The following is a 20,143-nucleotide window of genomic DNA, read 5'->3' as shown; positions in this document are numbered from 1 at the left end:
TCTTGTTAAATCCTATTTACTACAATTGTTTTCTCAAATATTTGTCAAAAGTCTGAGTATCAGATCCACACAGTAGAAAAAATTATTGAATTCATAGTTTTAATTACCTCCCTTTATGGCTCTGACCACTTTAAAGTTCATGTGCAATATTAAAAGTAGTGCTTTCCTGACCATGTAGTTATGCATACTCTCTTTTAGAACAGCTATTTCTTCTGTTTTTTGAATAAAATTTAAAGCCTTATGAGACTTTAAATGAGATTATACCAGATTGCGTACAAACCTCAACATGGGACATAACATAAAAGAAAAAATAGAGTTACTGAACCTGTGCACTGCTTATCAGATAATCACATTGGAAAAGTATGTTAAGTTTCAAGTCACCTGAAATTATGCAATATATAAAAGGAAAAATTAAGTCTTCGAAAACTAATGAAATTTTGTTTCGCAAAATGGTATTAGGAGATCGAAGCATATAAACTTTGTTATAGGCCATATGAACAGATGAGGTTGTTGGGGTTAACACAGCACCTGTTAAACACAATTATAGGTCAAATGGAGACTTTCATGCTTTGATGGTGAAGGAAGACCTTTAAGTGCCCATCTGTGCATTATTTCATCACAAGCAGGTAGGATCACCAACCTTCCTAAACCAGCTTGATGGCTTCCTGACGTGAAGAATTCAAGGCCTCAAGCGAGGCTTGAACCCATATCAGTGAGGGTAAGTGGTTCAAAGTAAGCCACCTTAACCACTCAAGCCATGGAGCCCCCTATATGATCAGGTGAAGACAATTAAGGAAATTAATTTCTAGCCCTATATTTTCATAAAGCATTACATACAGTCATGTAAAAGCAAAAACTGAAGTCTTGAAGTATACGAGTATTTTTAAACAATGAAATACATTTTCTTGAATACAAATGCTTTTTCAGCGCAAGGAGCTCAGAATGCTGGAGTTATGCCTAGGTATGACATGAAAGAATGTTGCAACAATAAACGTTGCTAATGACTGCGCTGCAGTTGCAAGTATCTAGAATAGAAAAAAAATATTTTAAAATGTTTATGAATTAATCGTGTGTTACTCTGAAATGTTTACGCAGGGCATGTAACTCTTTAAAATGTTAATGCAGGATGTGTTACTCTTTGAAATGTTTATGCAGGGTGTATAACTCTTTGAAATGTTTATGCAGGGTGTATAATTCTTTGAAATGTTTATGCAGGGTGTATAACTCTTTGAAATGTTTATGCAGGGTGTATAACTCTTTGAAATGTTTATGCAGGGTGTATAACTATGTTTATGCAGGGTGTGTAACTCTTTGAAATGTTTATGCAGGGTGTGTAACTCTTTGAAATGTTTATGCAGGGTGTGTAACTCTTTGAAATGTTTATGCAGAGGTATATAACTCCTCGAGATGTTTTGCTGGGCTGAATGATTAACTTCAGGTACTATCGCAAGGGTGAACAACACCTTGAAATGTTTATGCAGGGGCACATAACTCCATGACATGTTTATGCAAGGTGTATAATGTTTTAAAATGTATATATATGGAAAGGTTTATGCCGCTTTGAAAAGTTTGTGCAATGTGTGTAACTCCTTAAAATGTTTATGCAAGGTGTGTAACTCTTTGAAATGTTTAAGCAGGGGCATATAATAACTGATTATTGTATGAAAATTAAGGAAAAGTTGTTTTTTCCTTTTGATCTGAAACAAAGTAGAATGCAGCTTCTTCCCATCAAAATTCAGGACTTATTACGAAGATCAAATTTATTTTTACCTCACCTAAGATGATTAAGACAAAAGCAGCAATTTATTTTTTTATTTTAGCTTTAGACAATTAAAAAAATACCTGTATTGATAAAGGGCCTCTCAACACTGAGGTTAATTTAGCTGATGAACTGGAACTTTTCCTGTGTCTATAGCAACACAATTAACCAGTCACTTTTCCGGTGTCTACAGCATTTGAGTTAACCATACACTTTTACTATACTCATATCAACTTCAAATAAACTTCATTATTCCTGTACAGTAAATATAAACATTCGCTGTCCCTGTACAGTTATAAACTGTCACTTTTCCTGTACCTATAACATCTGGTAAACAGTCACTTTTCCTGTACCTATAACGTTATCTGGTAAACATTCACATTTCCAGCAGAGTTAATATAAACAGTCAGTTTTTCCTGTACTTATAACATTTGATAAACAGTCACTTTTCCTTTGCAGTTAGTGTTTTCTTGCACTTAAAACACTTGATGAACAGTAACTTTTCCTGTACTTATAACACTTGATAAACAGTCACTTTTCCTGTACTTAAAACATTTGATAAACAGTCAGTTTTCCTGTACTTAGGACATGTAAACAATAACAGTAATGTAAACAATAACAGTCACTTGTACAGTTAATGTAAACAGTCACTTTTCTTGTACTTAAAACATCTTATAAACAGTCAGTTTTCCTGTACTTAGGACATGTAAACAAAAACAGTAATGTAAACAATAACAGTCACTTTTCTTGTACAGTTAATGTAAACAGTCACTTTTCCTGTACTTAAAACATCTGATAAACAGTCACTTTTCCTGTACTTAGGACATGTAAACAATAACAGTAATGTAAACAATAACAGTCACTTTTCTTGTACAGTTAATGTAAACAGTCACTTTTCTTGTACTTAAAACATCTGATAAACAGTCACTTTTCCTGTACAGTTAATGTAAACAGTCACTTTTCTTGTACTTAAAACACTTGATAATCAGTCACTTTTCCTGTACAGTTAATGCAAACAGACCTTTTCTTGTACTTAAAACATTTGATAAACAGTCACTTTTCTTGTACTTATAACATATGATAAACAGTCATTTTCCCTGTACTTAAAAACCTTTGATAAACAGTCACTTTTCCTGTACAGTTAATGTAAACAGTCACTTTTCTTGTACTTTAAACCTTTGATAAACAGTCACTTTTCCTGTACTTAAAAACCTTTGATAAACAGTCACTTTTCCTGTACAGTTAATGTAAACAGTCACTTTTCTTGTACTTTAAACCTTTGATAAACAGTCAGTTTTCCTGTACATAAAACATTTGATAATCAGTCACTTTTCCTGTACATAAAACCTTTGATAAACAGTCACTTTTCCTGTATGGTTAATGTAAACAGTCCTTTTCTTGTTACTTAAAACATTTGATAAACAGTCACTTTTCTTGTACTTATAACATCTGATAAACAGTCAGTTTTCCTGTTCTTAAAAACCTTTGATAAACAGTCACTTTTCCCTTACAGTTAATGTAAACAGTCACTTTTTTTGTACTTTAAAGCTCTGATAAACAGTCACTTTTCCTGTACAGTTCCTAAAATTACTGTCAATTTTCTTGTACTTTTGTAATCAAGCACTTTTCCTCACAGTACTTCAAAGCAATTTATTTTCCCAGTTTCCTGCAATTGATAGTTTTAGAACCTTTCATTAACATTTTATACCACTCTCTCTTATATGACAGTGAAGTTAATCTCAGTTTTATTCCTGTTAATTACATTTTTATTTTAATTAGAAAACAGTCATTGAGGGAAAAAAAAGTATCTTTTGTTCTTTTAATTAAATACGCAACATTTTTTAAAATAGCAGAAGAGCTGGTTAAGTTGGTATTAATTAAAGTTACGCATGTAAATTGGGTATCACTGTGGACAATTTTTTTAGAATATACTTTAAAATCATGCAAGATTGATTACAACCTTTAGCCTGTTAACGGCATATGATTCTGCCTTTGCGGCCCGTGAAGACCAAGATCAGCCTGCACATCCATGCAGGCGGATCATAGTCTGCACTCAGGTCAGTATTCAGTCAGTAAATTTTCAGTGAACACCCCTTCAAATAATAAGTGGTGGCGCCAAAACTGAATGATGGACCAGTCCAATTTTTAGGAATTTAGAACAAAGGTTAATGATGACGAGTATCAGTTTTAAAGTCACGTCATTAACTAAATAATCAGATAAAAAAAATCAAATTCCGCTGCATTTTGACATAATATTTATAACAGTTGTAAGTATACTTTTAACAAATGGCAAATTCTTAATTAGACCTACCTGTATCATTCAAATCAATAAAATATGGTACAACATGAAAAAAAATCAAGCTGTTTACGTAAAGTATTGTTTAAATTAGTTACAGTATCCGCAGGTTGCCATTCAAAACTATTTTCATCCAACAAAAGACATGCTATAAACAGTATAACCCTGGGAGTCTTTGGCCTTCCTTAAATTTCACAAAGCACCTGCTCGCTTCAATAGTTCAAATACATTCTATTATATAGGTAGCAAATGACTTAAACATCACAAGTTTTTCAAATTTGGCAAGTTCGTAAAATGTCAGTGTCCTATATAAAATTTAGAAAACGTAGTTGCAGTCGGATCAATATTAACCTGGTTTGAACAGAACGGAACGACAACAGCTGCAATATATCTTGATATAGTATTATTTAAGACACTTCTTTGAAATGTTAAGAAATTCTGATGTTAATAAACTCTGATATTATTAAATTCTGACGTTACATCAAACAAGCAAAAAGTAAAGGCTCGATCAACTACACCGAAACAAAAAGAAAAAAAATTTTCATCATTTTTCATCGTTAAATTCTGACTGTGCTCGAACACTCCGATCTAAAAGAAGCATACTATTATCCTGGCAGTAAAAAACAACTTATTGTTTTACCGATTTAAAATCCCATTGCGGCTGTTTTTGTCTTCTTAAAACGAACCTCATACTTTTTACACCAAAACTGTTTTCTCACAAAAATCGATAAATTGTGGGAGACTGCGAAAGTGACGAGTGACACAAAACTTTCTGACATATGAGTTTTGCAAAAAAAATCCTAATAAATTGCCCAAAATATTGTGCAAAAGCAACGCTATTGAAATATCATGAAGAAAATCAACATTATTTTTACTGATATCTTATATAGCAACATTTACTCATTTTTAAAGTAATTTTTTAATGTCAATACAAAACATGCATGGGTGGAAATGAAAATGTTGAAAAAATTCACCCAAATTGGCAAGTAGCTTACAATACAACTGCAGTACAAGTATAAATTCCGCATGATAACTCAAACGATAACAAGTTTGATAACTATGATTTTTCTTCATTAAAACGTTACAATAAAGAAAATATTTTTGTATGACATTACAGTATGCACTTAACTGTTCTATCATTGAAAACCTTTTTGAGTTCAGCAATGCATGAGAACCATAAGAATCAAATGATAATATAAACATACTGTTGTTTAAATTATCGTGTGGGAGTAATAAACTACTTATTTATTTGTAAATAACTCTCTTTGAAATTATACATGTACAGTAAAATGTTGCTTTTTATTTATAAAGAAAAAATATCTAATTTTGAAAAAAAAATCGCCCCAACCCAAAGTGGGCTTAAGTAGCTTTAAAAACAATGGCAATGCTAGTAAACCGATCCTTATTTATATTCGTAAATAACTCTTTTTAAAATTATACATGTACAGTTATAAACATTGCTTTTTATTTATATAAAAGAAAAAATATCTAATTTTGATATTTTTGTTTTCTCTACATACTGCAAATGCATGAGTTTATAATCACTATAATAAAATATAAACTTTATAAACCACAATAACTTTTCCTATAAATTTAACAGTCAAATTTTGTATTTCCTAGAATTCATCATCTAGTTTATCTACAATATAAGAAGCAGCAAACATAAACATTATATTTATATAATATTGTGAGAGATATTCCAATAAAACTGCAGTAAAATTATAATAACAATAAAACCACTTTTACTTAATGAAGTTAAATTATCTGATATAAAGCACTTCAAAGCATTACAAAAGCTTCAAAATATATCTCAGCAGGAATTTTCTCAATAATAAGTAAAACTGATAAAATCACAATAAAAGAAATAATTTTAGAGAAACTTTCACAACATTGAAAATATTACCACATTAAGTCTCTCAGTAATCACCCATTCACAATAATAATAAACTTCTGTAAATATACTGTTATAAACACTCCTCTCTGATAGCACATTGACAGAATCCAAAAAATTTTCAAAAACCCAATTGAATTCCTCACTGTCTGCTGTCATAGTATTACTGGAAAATTTACAATACTCTTCAATCTGGGAGGAGTTTATAACCTACTTCACAATGATACCTGGGTAATATATCCCATCATCCAATGCTGTAGTTTTCTATCATTCCCTTTTGGTTTTACACAAAATAATTTTGATATTTTCTCAAATAATATACTACTTTTTGTTGGATTAACTTTAGCAATAATTTGCTAGTATCAAAGAGGCGAGGTTTTCACAAGACAGCATGTGGAGATAATGTGCTATATAACTTTTTCAGTGCAATTGTAAATGGTGTTTCAAACAATTTTAGTGCAATTTTAGTGGATTATAATGAATAACATTGTGAAGTGCAATTTAGCAGTAAAATCAGTGGACTGATTCCGAGGAAAAACATATATTCCGAGGTATGTGAATTCTAGCAATACATTGATAAAGTAGCAAGTAGCAATAATTATGGGTAAAGTCTAGCTATTTTAGAGGACAATAAATCACAGTTTTCTACACTAAGACTTGGATGCTGGTATTTTTTTCTGACTGAGAAAATCAGACTAAGTAAAGTTACAGCATAGCATGTGTGCAATTGTTTCTTAGCATGCAGCCATGTACTATGTCTGTGGATCGACAGTGCTGAATTTTGAATATTACAACACTGAACAATTGGTAAAACTCTCTGTTGTTAGATTTTGTTAGCTACCACTTTACATTCAAAGTCCAGCAAAATGTTTATTAATTTATTTCTTAATTAAAGTTGCCACTGGTAGCACCCCCTCCCCCCCACACATATCCAAAAAAAAGTTGCATGCAATAAACAAACAAAAGCAACAGAAACTGTAATGTATATGGTCAAGTTTTAGTATATACTTAAGTTAAATGTGTAATAATTTTATGTAACATTAAGCAAACTTAATGAAGTTACCTGTTTGTGAGTTATAAGCTCCCCAAAACTCTCTAAAAAATCCTTTGCATTGCAATAATTATGCTCTAAGTTAAACTCATTTAATTTTTAACTACAAAAACCTTACATCCTGCTTCTGATTTCAGTTTTATGTTCAACAATCACATGAAACTTTAATGCTAGATTATCATCTACATTCTCTCCTACTGGAAAATTTGTAGTCTTTTTATGTCCAGCCCACTTACTGAATCACCCTTAGGATTCTATACAAGAAATAATTGTGTGCCAATCAACTACACTGTCCCATGATGCATCAGACAACACCTAGAGACACACAGTTCCTTAAATAAAGCACTAAGGTAGTTTAATATTAGGTAAGTTCCAAGAAATAAAATTCACTGTCTGACAAACCAATACAGGATCTCCCCAATGTCTTATAACTGTATTTGTGTATATCATATTGCACTGTCTTTAAATTAAAGAAGAAAGCTGTGCTGCTGGAGTCCATTTAAGTACTCACAGTTTTGCACCTGCAACTGTCTTAAGATTTTATATATTACTGGACTTAACACTATTTCCAGAAAGAACGAATTAAACATTTATTAACCCTTAGCCTGCTGGCGGCGATTGGTTTTGCCTTTGCGACCAGTGCAGACCAAGATCAGCCTGCACATCCGTGCAGTCTGATCATGGTCTACACTGTTCGCTATTCAGTCAGTAAATTTTTAGTAAACACCCCTTCAAATGATAAATGGTACTGCCCAAATTGGAAGATGGACCAGTCCATTATAGAAATTTAGCAGGCTAAGGGTTAAATCTCCCTAAAATTGCCTCAACTGCCACTGGATTAAGTAGGTAACAAAGGTCTTATACATTAATTAGCTATAATAATTATTAATAATGAAAATATTAAAATAATAATAAAAATAATAATAATGATAATATCTTTATTTAAAGCAAGGTAACACATTAAGAAATATATATACCGGTATATCTTATTTCAAACGTAACAACATACATACACCATCAAAAAAGCTGAGGGTACTTGTGTTTTTTTCCCTTTTATAAACCCTTATTCTAAGGTCAGAGGAAAGTATTGTTGCACTTTTCTAACAAACCACTTTATTGATTTTTTAAAACATCATTTTTAGGTGAAAATTGCATATTTTACTCTGTGTTAAAAGAAATATTATTTGTTCAGTATTTAAAGAAACTCTTTTAGGCAATAATTAAAAATTGTGTTAATGTAATGCCGAAGTGTTTTTTTGTGTGGGTAGGTAGGTAGGGAATTTTGTTTTTGTTTTGGCATATAATCATGATGTAGGGGAAAACTTTATTTATCTGACTGGCCAGAAAAAAAAAAGTTGGATCACAGCGATTTTCATGGGTTGTTCAAGTTACCAGAAACAAATGGTGTTTTTTTAATGATGGCCTTAGCAAAAATGATGGAACAGATTAATGCATCACATATCCTGCAAAATTTGTTGCAGCAGGCAAATTAATATAATATGATAAGATATGATATGGATTTTTCACCTGTTTGCCATAATATAATTTTTGTTGACAGAATTGCACAATTGTTCATAATTAACCTAAAATAATTAATCATTTCTAACTTCTTTTTTTTACATCCACTCAGCAATCTTTAAGGATTTTTGTGTTAGTTTGGGTAATAATTTGATCAATTTTATAGTTCTTTTTATGGACTATGCTTTAATATTTATGGACTATGATTGAACGTGCCTTAACTGACACCTGTAGTAAGCAACCACTTGCCTTAAGCAGCCAGTCATCTAACTATGCAAACTGACCTTTTTTTCTAGGTTAAACTTGCCTACAGCAGTCACCCAGGCAGCCTAAAGTTGTGGAGATCCCTTGGCTGGCTTCTGAATACAAGATGGACTGTCTTAATTGAATGAAAGAAAGTAAATTCTTTCATCTATCCTTAAACATAGATCAATGCCAAACAGACAAATAAATAAATCATCATCAAAAGCAATACCGCAGTACTAACGACTTATTAAACGTCTCTCCATCTATGACAGAACATAATGAAGTTTCCTTTTAAGGACATTATAATGCTGACAAGTACCTATTTACCATTCAGTGATTCAAGTAGGAACTGCTATTATTCTATTTTGAAGTCTGCAACAAACAACTTGTCTGAAAGCTCTGCTATTTAGTTGTGCAAAATTACAGACCAATTTCACAGAAATAATGAAGACTGATGGCAAGCTTGTGAAAACAATCAATTTGTTACTGCACAGACGTAATAATCTACTTAACATTGTTTATTACTGTTTCTGATTTTATAATTTCTGCATGCATAATTATAGGATGCAATAACCAACTTAACGTATTACAACGTCTAAAAGTATAATGGCTGCATGTATTATAAGATGTAATAACCAATAATGGCTGAAAGCATTATAGGGTGTAATAGCCAACTTAACGTAGTGTCTGAAATTATAATGGCTGCATGCATTAAAGGGTGTAATAACCAACTTAACATACAGTGTCTCAGATTATAACGGCTGCATGTATTATAGGATGTAATAACCAACTTAACATACAGTGTCTGAGATTTTAATGGCTGCATGCATTATAGGATGTAATAACCAACTTATCATACAGTGTCTGAGATTATAATGGCTGCATGCATTATAGGATGTAATAACCAACTTAACATACAGTGTCTCAGATTATAATGGCTGCATGTAGTATAGGGTGTAATAACCAAATTAACATACAGTGTCTGAGATTATAATGGCTGCATGCATTATAGGGTGTAATAACCAACTTAACATACAGTGTCTGAGATTATAATGGCTGCATGCATTATAGGATGTAATAACCAACTTAACATATAGTGTCTGAGATTATAATGGCTGCATGCATTATAGGATGTAATAACCAACTTAACTTACAGTGTCTCAGATTATAATGGCTGCATGTAGTATAGGGTGTAATAACCAACTTAATATACAGTGTCTGAGATTATAATGGCTATATGCATTATAGGATGCAATAACCAATTTAACATACAGTGTCTGAGATAATATATATAATGGCTGCATGCATTATAGGGGGTAATAACCAACTTAACACACAGTGTCTTAGATTATAATGGCTGCATGCATTTTGGGGTGTAACTAGTTCAATATACAGTATGTTAGATTAGTAGTCACACAAAAATGGCCACTATTCAATCATGGATCTCCTCAAAATAGTTGTTCCTACATCTAAACTACACAAAGGAACAAGAAAAAAATTATTCAGTTGAATTTATGGTAGCTTTCCAAGGAACTGGATTGTTTCAACAAATTTCTGCAATGAATATAAACATCCGAGGATATTTGGTTTTTGTAAGGAAGATTGCACCCAAACAGTTTTGTTGAAGAAATATCTCTTATGATGTAATTGTTTATGTTTGTTTATTTGAAAATTGCCAATTTAAATGTATTTTTATCCCCAGAATTACAGATCCTTTGGGATAACTTGATTGTTTAGTAGACATGGAGTATCTGAAGGGGTGTTTACTGAAAATTTACTGACTGAATAGCGGACAGATGATTGTCTGCATGGATGTGCACGCTGAGATTGGTCTGCACTGGTCGCAAAGCCAGAATCATTTGCCACCAGCAGGCTAAAGGTAATAATATTGAGCTAGCTTTTATAGCGACGTGATAGACAGTCTGCCTTAGGTGTGAGAGGTTCTGGGTTTGATTCCCGGTCTGTTACAGACTGACACAACCATGAAATCAACAAAAATTAGAACACACGAATTTTACTGATTTTACAGAATAAGCTCAAAGTACTAATGACAGCAGAATCATCATCCATCCATTAAACAAATACTATAATATTCTCATTAAGTGTGTACTGTGTGTGAAAATGCATTATAAAATGCACGAACTGTGATTACTCCCAGCTGCTTTAATGCCAGCATAAAATAAATTTCTCTTTTAAAACCTATAACAATCAGCAGGGGTGACTGAGTTTAGTGCAGTGTAATCTATGGCATATCACCTTGATAAGGTAATTATAATCACTGATTCCCAAGAGCAAAAACTAAGGAAAAGTATTCAAAAGTAAAAATTAGGGCAAAGATACAAAAGTAAAAACAAGGATTTAAGGGTAAAAGTAAGGTTTTAAAAATAAAAACAAAGACAAAAATTTAAAGGTAAATCTAACAGTTGTGTTCATTGGAAATGGATGCCCCCACAAAATCATTTCTCAAGATTTTTCTCTATATTCTATATAGCAAAACTATCAAAGGACCCTAATAGCAGGAAAAAAAAGAAGAAAAATATCCTTCCTTTATGGTCATCTGCACATCTAGCTAGTTTGAAGCATATCAGGCTAATAGTGACTGGGAGTAGTTGAATACACAAGATTTCAGGATGTAGTTGGATGTACAGACAGCTGCCCCCCACATAAATGTGTGGTGGCATAAACAAAGATTCAAAAGTAAAAACAATTAAGGATTAACATACAACTTCAAATAAATAAGAAAGGTAACTGAAGACATCCAAAATAAATCCTAGCCTGTGTTAAAAATATACACATTAAAGACTAACTCCCAAAATAAGGTGAAATGTTCCTTATCATATCTCTGGCAGGCAAATGGTAATGTATAATGTTTTAATTCATTCTCCACTTGTGGTACATATTTCACTTGTGGTTCTTCTCCAGTTGTTGTTCATATGCTACTTTTATTTCATTCTCAATTTGCAGTTCTGGATCTTCACTTGTGTTTTATATTCCACCTTTGGTTCATTTTCTGTGTGCATGTCTCATCCATTTGTGGTTCATATTCCACTTGTGGTTTTCATATTACCCTTGTGGTTACTATTTGGTACTCATGGTTCATTCTCCGCTTGTGGTTAATATTCTACAAAATCCACTTTGGTATTGTGGTTCATATTCCACTTGTGATTCATTCTCAGCATGTGTTTCAATCTCAGCTTACGGTTCATTGTCCTTTTGTGGTCAACAATCAAAAGCCCTGTAGGGGGCCTACATGGCCAAGTGGTTAAGGTCACTGACTATCAATCACTTGCCTGTCCCCAATATTATAGGTACGAGCCTCTCTGGGGGCGCTGAATTCTTCATGTGAGGAAGCTATCCAGCTGGCTTACGAAAGGTCAGTGGTTTTACACAGGTGCCCGCTGGTGATAAAATAATGCACAGAGAGGCACTTGTTGTCTTCCTCCACCATCAAAGCTGGAAAATCGCCTATAATTGTGTTGGTGCAACATTAAACCCAACAAAAGCACTATAGAAATGTAAGTATTATTCTCATTATCAAAATTCTAAATTTGGAATAAAACTCCACCGCCATAATTAGTTAAAACTAAAATTTGCTACAGTTTACTTAACTTGTCGATGCTTAATGATAAGGGTACACTGAAATAAAATGTCTTCAGCTCTGGGAATTTCACTGACATAGCTACCTAGAAGTCGCTTCTCCCACTCACAAGGCTTAACGGATTGGTCTATCACTCAATTTGAGCAGTACCATTTATAATTGAAAGGGGTATTTATGAAAAATTTACTGACTGAATAGCAAACTGTGCAGACCAAGATCAGCCTGCTTGGATGTGCAGCCTGATCCTGATGTACACTGGTTGCAAAGGCAAAATTACTTGCTGCCAGCAATCTGAAGGTTTTAACCCTTAATTACCTTGCTAACTTGTCAATCTTTCAATTTGAACAGTATCCATCTTTCAAAACGGACAGTGCCATTAACTGTTAAAAGGGGTCACTTACCAAAAAGATACCGACTGAATGGCGAACATAGCAGATCATGATCTGACTGCACAGATGTGCAGGTTTATCATGATCTACACTGGTCACAAAGGCAGAATCAGTCGTTATGTCCAGTATGATAAGGGTAAATATGTAAGTGGCGGATTACTAGTGCAGGGGTTTCCTAGCCGGTTTTTAATTTTGATTTTTTTACATGTATGTTCATCAGGTTTTGAGTGTAACTTTGTACGAAATATGACTGCCAAAATTAAACCATCTTGAATCTAAAACATTTGGGTTTTTTAAAGACTTTAAGCCATAATTAACACAAGTTTCTATGCCAATTTAAACTAATTTCGCTGACGTATACAGTAACTATATTTCGCTTTAAACACAAAATATATTACGTGTTACTGTACACCAGACTAATATATTACAGTTAATTACTTGTGGCATGACACAAAATATTACGTGACGATTTTACTGAATGTTCTAAAACAAATCGTAGACACTGTGACAGATGAATCCCCGTCGGACCAGCCGCTATAAGTACCACTTTACTCCCTGATAAATACGTTTGAGCGGTTTCGATGCAACGAAATGCAAATCTTCTTATCTCTCTTGTCACTATAGAATACCACTTTTAGAAAATACTTAGCTACTCAAACAACAGGAACTTATCAAATTACACGATACCTTCAAAGATCAATCAAGTATGGGAACCAACAGATCACTAAAAGCAGCAAGTCACACAATTTGCGTCATTCTTTTTAATTTAAACAAGAGCTGTCCGTAAGACAGCCAAGCTCGACTATTCGAAATATTGTCACAGAAGCAGGAAATTATTACCCAAAATGTTAAATATCAAAAGAGTTTTAAGTTCCGAAATGGGACATAATTTGACCAAAATGCATATTAGAGTTATGGGACTTGATGCTATCAACTCGTTTTATAACCCCGAAGAAACATGTTAAGTTTCAATTCCATATCTGCATTAGTTTTGGAGATAGTAACTTGCATGTAAAACTTTAACCAGAATTTTCTAAGTCCAAAAGGGGGCATAATTTGCTCAAAATACATGTTAAGAGTTATGGAACTTGACCCAGTGAGGTTGGTAACTGACCTAGAAAAAGAATAAATAAGTTTCAAATCTATATGCCTTTTAATAATAGCTGTTTGTACTTGCACGCAAAACTTTAACCAGACTTTTTTAAGTCCAAAAGGGGGCATAATTTGGCTAAAATACATGTCAGAGTTATGGAACTTGATTATATCAACTAGTTTTATAACCCCGAAGACACATGTGAAGTTTCAATTTAATATCTGCATTAGTTTTGGAGGTAGTAACTTGCATGTAAAACTTTAACCAGGATTTTCTAAGTCCAAAAGGGGGCATAATTTGGCTAAAATACATGTCAGAGTTATAGGACTTGACCCAGTGAGGTAGGTAATTGATCTAGAAAAAGAAAAAATAAGTTTCAAATCTATATGCCTTTTAGTAATAGCTGTATGTACTTGCACGCAAAACTTTAACCAAAATTTTCTAAGTCCAAAAGGGGGCATAATTTGGCTAAAATGAAGGTCAGAGTTATGGGACTTGATTCTATCAACTAGTTTTATAACCCCGAAGACACATGTGAAGTTTCAATTTAATATCTGCATTAGTTTTGGAGATAGTAACTTGCATGTAAAACTTTAACCAGGATTTTCTAAGTCCAAAAGGGGGCATAATTTGGCTAAAATACATGTCAGAGTTATAGGACTTGACCAGTGAGGTAGGTAATTGATCTAGAAAAAGAAAAAATAAGTTTCAAATCTATATGCCTTTTAGTAATAGCTGTATGTACTTGCACGCAAAACTTTAACCAAAATTTTCTAAGTCCAAAAGGGGGCATAATTTGGCTAAAATGAAGGTCAGAGTTATGGGACTTGGTGCTATCAACTAGTTTTATAACCCCGAAGACACATGTGAAGTTTCAATTCAATATCTGCATTAGTTTTGGAGATAGTAACTTGCATGTAAAACTTTAACCAGAATTTTCTAAGTCCAAAAGGGGGCATAATTTGCTCAAAATACATGTTAGAGTTATGGAACTTGACCCAGTGAGGTTGGTAATTGACCTAGAAAAAGAATAAGTAAGTTTCAAAGCTATATGCCTTTAAATGATAGCTGTATGTACTTGCATGCAAAAACTTAACCAAGGTGTGACGCCGACGCCGACGCCGACGCCGACGCCAGGGTGAGTAGAATAGCTAGACTATTCTTCGAATAGTCGAACTAAAAAGCACTTTTAGTGTGTTTGTAACTGGGAAGAAAAAGTGAAAAGAATGATATTCAGAGACTTTTAACTTTTGAGATTTTTTTTTGATGGGTTTTAATTCTTATGACTTCAAGCCGTAACAAATCAAACAGCGTAGCATTTTATGATGAAAAATCCCAACAGCCTTTGGCGGTATTCAAACCTGGTTCGCTCAGGTGCTGGTTCCAATATGCTCCAACCACAGAGTTAAAGAGTCGACTTCCTGACACAGTTGTAAGAGACTGCCTCTAAACAAGCAGCTATGTGTAAGCGAGTGTAATATAATAAATGTTATACCAACACCATTATGGGTCACATGGAGGGTTTTTAGAAGAAGATCCAAGGTGCCCCTACAAATATCATGGCAGGCTCAGGTGGGAACCGAAGCAGAATCACTTGCTCTCCATAAGCCATCTGAATTGCTTCCTCATATGAATGAGGTGACCGGCAAGCGACCTTTAACTTTCAATCTGACCAACTGACACTTTATCCTAAATGGTCAATATTGATTATATACTTGATAATTTGTATATATGTACAAAGTAAAGTTCTGAGTCTTTCATATTTAATGCCCAAGAAAAACAGTTCCTCTCTTTAGAATGCAAAGATGATAAAACATTCAGTATCTCATAGAAACCAGGCCATTTTTCATCATTTGTCTTATTTAATGGTGAGACAACAAAAGTTCTTTTGGATGGTGTTGGTAAGAATTGAATTACAGAAAATAGAGAGCCTTTCTCCATTAGATTTTCTCTGTGTCCAAAGAAATGACTTTGAATGACCCTGTGTGAACTTGTACTGTAATTTACATTAACCTAAAATATGTCCAGCAACACAATTTTTCAGTGTACACACATTGTGCAATTTTTTTTAATTATTCTACAAAGGGGCCCAGTGCAAATATTCTCATTTTTGCGCAAAAATTACATTTAAATGCTTTATTATAGTTTCACATTCTGTAGACAGAAATGTATAAATTTCAAATGGCGAGTGTTAATTCAAACTTAACTCTTTAAGATACACAATGATTCTCGAAGTTGTGCTTTTTTTTGCTAATGTATAGAAAGACTTTACCAGACTTACTAAAGGGAAGTAATTGGACATACTACATTTTGTAAAATCAGTGTATAATAAAGTTCCAAGTATACTGAAGTACTATCTACTTCTGTTGGTGCAGTTCAGTGAAATGTACATGGCTAATTTAAATATCTAATTTGTGCTGCATATCTTTAAAGGACCAAAATAGTGTGGGCCTTTAACCCATTTTGAAAGTTTAGGATTATCTTTCCAAGAACTTCTCTGATTATAACAAGTCAGCAACCTTTGTCACAATGTTTTGTTCCTTATTCTGTCAAAAGTCGAAACTAATGCAATGTTCAATGTCACGTAATTTGATGAAATTTTCCTTAAGGTCAAATTTAATACTAATTATGAAAATTACAGATTAAATTTTCATCTTCTGATTCTAACGCATGTCACACAATCCTGTCACATTCTGAACTAAATTCACACAGATTACAAAACCACCTTGCTAATGTTTTCGTTTCCTACAAATTACTTTTCGTTCTTTTCTGAAATACCAGACAGTCAGAAACCGTAGCTTTAAGACTTGGCATCTTAAACTTACGACTTTTAAGATTATTTGAAAAATTTTTTAAAGCATAATATATAATTTTATTGAATATAAGGTAGTGGACCCGTAATGAAAATTGGAAATTTCCGCACAAGCACGTATTCTCAATCCATATGCAATTCTGGCGTTCTCCAGTTTGAACGGAAAGTCAATTTAAATGTTTGCATGTCAGCTTCATTATTGACTGAAAAATGCCGAAAAACAATACAAAAATACGTAATCTCACTGAAACCACTGATTACCATTAGGGACCCTCTCCCTTAAGAAGAAACGAGAGCAAAGCTTGAAAGGACAAATAACAGTGTAGGAATTGTGCGTTTAAAAGGTGTATTAGGATTATATTACATTAACCTTTAGATTAGTGATTCTGCCTTTGCAACCAGTGCAGACCAAGATCTGAACTGTTCCCCATTCAGTCAGTATCCTTTTTGTATGCAACTTTTTTAACAATAATTAGTTCATTATAGAAATTTAGTAGGGCAAGGGTTATTATTTTATTATATACAGTAAAACATTAATCAACTAAAGTCGCAAGATGAAGAAAACGCTCCAAACATAGAAAATATTATGAAAATGGTTGTGAACTAAATTAATTGTCTGAGTCTTCCCTGACAAGTATAATACAATCAATATGTAAGTTGCAGCCTTCAAATTCAGTCTTTTTAAATGAGTAATTAAATAGGACTAAGGGATACATTTGTACTCCTAGTTAAAAACAATCAATAAACACTGCAACATTCACTGGCTGTAATATTCTTCACCTGGGAAACACTTCTCTGCTGTCATCAAATTAAATATTTGATTACAGCTTCCCATCATCTCTGATGAAAATCATTGTCATTCAACTGCTTGATAAATTTCATTTAAACAGGAAAACAGTAATTTAGTATTGTAAAAGGTATGGAAACAATACTGATATTGGTCACAAGTTTAGCCCTGCTCCTTTATTATCCCAGTGGGTCATTTCACCTTCTCCCCTACCTCCCATACCTAAATTACACCATAATTGGCAACCATCAACAAAAGCATGGTGGTCTAAACACAGCCTGGCAACATAGGCTTTTCACTTAGTATTAAACTGTGGACCTTATACAGACAGCAATATTGCTTATTTGAATATAGGAATAAATTCTTAGATGCAATATCAATAATTATTCTATACTTATTTTTTCTCATCCAATCAGTGTTTTGTATTTGTACCACCTGACCATCCAATGCATGCATTTATGTAAAGGATACAATATATATTCATAACGGAGGATGCAATAACTTATGATTTAAATCTCCTTGTCAAACTAAATGCATGATTATAAGGTATATCACAAAACAACAGAAATTATTAGTAAACAACAACATCTTGACAAACAACTCATCAGTCCAGGGTTGAACACAAAACATCAAAACAAAGAAATGTAACAGTTTTTTAAAAATGGTGAGTTTTTAAAGGCGCTGAACTGTCCAGAAGTGTGGTCCCTTCATGCAGTCCCTTTCTGCAATTCAATACATATATGAGTAAATTTAATTGACACTGTTTTTGTACAATAATATACAAGTTTTTATATACTGTTTTTTTTTCATGTAAAATAATGCTTTCTTTCTATGATTTGGTGATATTCAAACTTTTCTCCGAAACATGGACCTAACTCTTAAATCTGCTGACCAATAAAATACCTCATGTTTTTATTTCGATGTAAATGAAATGTGAAATCAAAATGTGTAGTCCTGTTTGGCGCCATATAACCTATACTGTGTTGGTGCGCCGTAAAACCCAAATAAATAAAATAAATAAACAATAAAAGTATCAGCATGAAAATCAGCATGAAATTCAGCATCATTAAACATTATTTATGACAGTACGTTTAATTAGGGAATATACCATAAATCTGCTACATCAAATTTGTCAGGAAACCTGCACATCCAATTAACTCTATCACAATTCATATCCTAGGATAATGTTCTTGCATAACAAATTCAAATGACAACAGACTGGGGGCAACTGGAACTCAGATATTGCATAACGTCGACTTCCGACAATGGATGGAAAATCATCGTAAACTGATAATATCTCTCTATCTATTGGAACATTATTTCACGTTATATTGATGAAAATTAATTGGGTATATCCTTATGGAATACTGAAAATCTCGGTCACCCCTATGTACTTTCACAATGTTACAATAAAAGTCCATTATTTGTATCTGAATTTTTTTTCTAATCGTCACAGCATCCTATCTTTCCTAAGGCAATTTCATGCAAAAGTTGTCCATCTAAAACAGAAAATTGAATGTAGAAGAATAAATTGCCCTGGAGACCAGCTTAATCCTGAATTTTTTTCCTTTGTAAATATTATATAATACAATATTTTGCAACTATTACTGATCATAAAGCTTGTATCAAAGATCTTTTCTCAAGGGTCCCCGTCTGTTTCAGACAGTTAGGTCACAAACACCTAATCTTTTATAAATTCTGTTTTATATAAGACTATTTCCATACTTAACACACACTGTTACTGTGTCCTAGGTACGCTATATAAATTTTTGTTCAAATTTCACATTTAAGTACAAATTGTCGTTAAATTATAATCATTATTATATATGGTGTGAATTTTTATGTTATTTGGCAACTTACATAACCTTAAAGATATCCTATAGCCATCTTTCACTTAAATATTTCATTTTTAGATAGTTTTACTTAAAATGTACAAAATTCTCATCAAATGTATTTAATTAACTTTATTTAATATATCAATTAACATTCATTGAAAATTTACTAATTGAATAGTTAACAGTGCCAGCTGGTCCGTACTAGCCACAAAGGCTAAATCACTTGATGCCAGCAGGTAAAGGTTTCCAGTAATTATTATAATCCTTACCATGCTGGACACGATTGGTTTTGACTTTGCAACCAGCGTAGATCATGATCAGCCTGCACGTCCATAAGTCTGATCATGATTTTCACTGTTCACTGTTCGCTATTCAGCCAGTATCTTCTTAGTATGCTCCCCTTTTAACAGTAAATGGAACTGTCCAAATTGGAAGATGGACAAGTTCGCTGGGTAATTAAGGGTTAAAAATAACCATTATGCTAGGCCGGGAGCCAAAGCTATACTATTTGTACAACAGAAAGCCAGAAAACTAAAACAGTAATCTGAAAACTGAAACCATTCCATCATTTACATAAATTTCTCCTCTGGTTTTATTGAATTTCAGTTTTGCATCATGCTGTAGTCTATTTTTAAGTACAATGAACGGCAGTCATGCAAGCTTTTAAAGCGTAAGGAAATGGTAAAAAATTAAAGTTTCTTCTGTGAGAAATTTCGAATGCATTTATGAACCTTTAAAGTGCAAGAAACTTAAAAACGAATGAATGCTTCTTAAATAAGAACATTTCTCTTGTTTGCAAAATATCATTAAACATTGAATCTATTAAAAACCCTGTATGGATCAAAGAGCTATAAAAATAAATAGATCG

General features: G+C 32.9%; 2 protein-coding genes across 2 annotated transcripts in view; one reads left to right on the top strand and one right to left on the bottom strand.

Annotated features, from left to right (window-relative positions):
• LOC123555138 (centrosomal protein of 63 kDa-like) overlaps positions 1-20,143 on the bottom strand; it is a 214,065-nt gene that overhangs the window by 113,280 nt on the left and 80,642 nt on the right. The window lies entirely within an intron of this gene.
• The window catches only part of LOC123555179 (uncharacterized), a 202,738-nt gene continuing 188,813 nt past the window's right edge, over positions 6,219-20,143 (top strand). The window contains exon 1 of the mRNA XM_053547369.1: positions 6,219-6,497. The gene's annotated coding sequence lies outside the window, so the exon portion shown is untranslated. The remainder of the gene's footprint in view (positions 6,498-20,143) is intronic.

This window comes from Mercenaria mercenaria, chromosome 7 (genome assembly GCF_021730395.1).
Source record: "Mercenaria mercenaria strain notata chromosome 7, MADL_Memer_1, whole genome shotgun sequence".
Lineage (NCBI taxonomy): Eukaryota > Metazoa > Mollusca > Bivalvia > Venerida > Veneridae > Mercenaria > Mercenaria mercenaria.
Note: the sequence above shows the minus strand (reverse complement) of the source record. Positions and strands in the feature narration are given on the sequence as shown.